Consider the following 3,543-nt stretch of genomic DNA (forward strand, 5'->3'; position numbering starts at 1 on the left):
ATATTTGTATACATAAAAAATCAGTTATAAAATCAATCGTTATATATTTATATATAAAAATACATATATTATTTTATATATTTTATATTTTAAATATATTTAAATATATATTCTATACAAATAATTGATCAATAGTTAATTTTTCTGTGTGCACATAATACGTTAATTGATATATAATATAGTACAAGTTAATTTGAACATGCAAGCCAACATACATTAGCTCATTACTATTGTATCTAATTTGGGTTGATCTATTAGTTAGTTTATTGATTTATTTAAGTAAGTGTCAGATATTCGAATTTTGTTTTGTACATGTAAAAATTTATTAGCCAAGAATAAATTCTTAAATTGAGTTTTAATTCATGATAGATTAGTCATTTATCTATTGTGTTGAAGAATACCGAAAAAAAAAAAAAATAACTAACTTCTGTTGCATTTATTAGGGGTGATCACGGGTAGGGTTTGTTTAGATTTGAGGTGAAATTAGAACCGAACTAATTGAATTGTAATTAGTTCGATTTAGTTTGAATTTATGTTTTTTGTGTATGTATCCAAACAAAACCGATTAAGAACGGATTGGTTCAGTTTGGATAATTGGGTACCTGACTATCCGATAAAACAGAAATTCATAAAAAAAATAAAAAAAAAATTTATCTTAAGAATTCTGTAAATATAATAAACATGTAAAATCAATAATAGAAATAATTAAAAAATGTTAAACACTAAATACATTAAAAACTAAATACATTAAAATTTAAACATATTAAAAGGCATATATATTTTAAATTTTTATTTTTTTTATTTAATTAACACATGGTCGGATCTACGAGTTGGTTTGGATTCTGCACCCCAAAACTGTTATGTTTACCCAAACGGTATCCCCCAACCCGACAGATTAAGGACTAATTTGTCGCGGATCTGAGCTCCATTTAAAGGTCTGCCACTGGCCAATGAGTTGCTGCATGCACAAGGGAGGCGGGGTTCGAACTCCCGACACTTGCTTAAGCGGACGAGTGACCCAGACAAGTTATTAGAAAGAGTTATTGATTTGATTTGATTTGAGTTGGACCTAATTATCCGTTGATTTCAGAACAAATTTAATTAGTTCGGTTCGAATTTAAATAAATAATCGAATACTCAATACTCGTGTCACCCCTAGCATTCATACATTGTGAAATTAATGAAGACTCCTAAGTTGTGATAACATGAATGCAAGTAGTCATATATATGATGCCCTACTTTTGCAAACCTTAGTGAAGACGGGCTTTAATTTGGGGACCCCAAAATGCAAACCATGTGTGTGAGGGTTGCAAAGAATTTTCATTTATTTTGTAAAAGGATAATAATGGTGAAGCTAAGAGTTGAAGTAGGACCAAATATCATGAAATCAAAGGTCATGTATAAGTAACAATCACCATCCCACAATCACAATCAAAATCACAATCACAACATCAAGCACAGGATTATACTAGCGCCGCTTCTTGGAGAATAGCTAGGTTGGTCCCAACAACCTTGAAGATCACAAACTGATCCCCATCCATGCATTTGCTTTTGTGCTTTCATTAATTTCCTTGTTTTATTGTTTTTTATATTCATTTTCAAATGTATTATTATAGTTCATAATTGATTTACTTTTAGAGTAGATTGGATTGGGAGTTTAAGATGGGGAAAAAATTTTATGGATGAATTTTGTTTGTATTCCTACTTAAGAAATTGAATTAAAAAAGTTTTACCCTATTTTCTCCCTAAAGTGAACCTACCCTGAGTGTTATTATGTTTCACTTTTACCACACTTTAATGTAACAGGGTTAAACAATAATATTATTATTTGTCTTGAAGGGGGACCACCTTGACACACCTATTATTAACCTTCGAAAATGCAATCATCTCCTATATATGCTTTCTTCTTCTGCAAATACCTACTTCATCATTATTACTTAGATCATAGGGGGAGGCCAAAATAACAAATTAAAACAACACCAAAACATTCCCAATATTTCTATTTCGATCATTCCTAATTATACATCTTCACATGCTAGTTTCAAATTATTTTTCGTGTATAACCATTAACCAATTAAAATCTAATCTATATATATATATTTACAAATACAATCAGTTAATGCTTATACAATTAACAATATAAACAAGTGAATAATAATAATAATGAGATTCGAANATTTTTAATTTTAGTAGTTCGATTAATAATAATAATAATAAGGGCGGGTGAAGAGGAAAAGCAGGACCCCACAAACAGCTGTTTTATATGAATGCATGTCATACAAATATAACACACTTCATGTTTCATAAATATGGAGGAATCCACCGCCCAAGACGAAGGTTTCACTTCTTGTTTTGTAGCAGCAAAAAGGGGTGGTTTAATGAGTGTGACAATGCAATTAAGTTGTGGGGAAGAGGAGTTAGGACCTAAATCAACTAATACATTATTTTAGGAGGAGGATTCATAATAAAACATAAAAATTATACACAACCAAAAACATCGTAGCACATGTCCTGAACCTGATCATAAGAGAAGCGTTGTTATTAAAAATACCAAAACTAAAAAAAAAAAAAAGAAAATTAAAGAAAAGTAATAGAAAATTGTTTTGTTTGTTGAGAGAATTGCCATAAAAGAATAGTGTTGTTAGAGTAACTGTTGGTTGTAACTTTATGCAACTAGTGAAGGAGCATAACTATTTCTATACAAAACAGCCAAAGATACCTCTCTCCCCTTTCTCTCACACATACATACCAATAAGACAATAAAATCAAAGAAGGACCACACTCACCTCCCCAGATCATTATTTAGATCTCAATCTGAACTGAGATTTCCTCTGCTACTATACTATACTCCACTTTTACCTTTCTGCCCTTACCTACCGTCCTAAGAAGACCCTTTTGCCCCCTCTCCCATCTTATATGCCATAAACTCTCCACTTTTGTTTCACAAAATAATATGAATTATTTTAAATTGTATATCTAATAAATAATATTATATTAATAAAAAAATTATATAAAACATTAGATGCAATCCAAAGATTTTATAAAATATTACTCAGGTAATATGATGAAAAAAGAATAACATCATATATATAAGGATAGATGAAGTAGATGGATCAAAGAAGATTTTGATGAAAGCAACATATATATACCATAGTCCTTAGGGTAGTGAGTGTTATATGGAGCGTGGAGGGATTCCAGGATGGATCGTAGAAACTGCTTGTGTGGGTGTGTTGTTGATACATATAGAGAGCATTGATTAAATTGCAGAGAGAGAAGAAAAAGGGCATGTTTAAGGGTCACCATCACCTGGTAGTTGTGTTGGTCCTGCCAAAAGGAAAACAATTAGAAAACAAAATGAACAGACATAAAAGCAAACATGTTTCTCGTACATGTCCCACACTCCCACCTTAGTAAACACACACCTCTCTCAGCTGTCCTCCAACTCTGTCACCTATCTATCGCATTTTTCACAAATCATCATAATATTATTCCTATAATTCTATCTTCTCATTACAATTATGCACTTGAGTTACTTATCATACA

The sequence above is a fragment of the Arachis ipaensis genome, chromosome B08, assembly GCF_000816755.2.
Source record: "Arachis ipaensis cultivar K30076 chromosome B08, Araip1.1, whole genome shotgun sequence".
Lineage (NCBI taxonomy): Eukaryota > Viridiplantae > Streptophyta > Magnoliopsida > Fabales > Fabaceae > Arachis > Arachis ipaensis.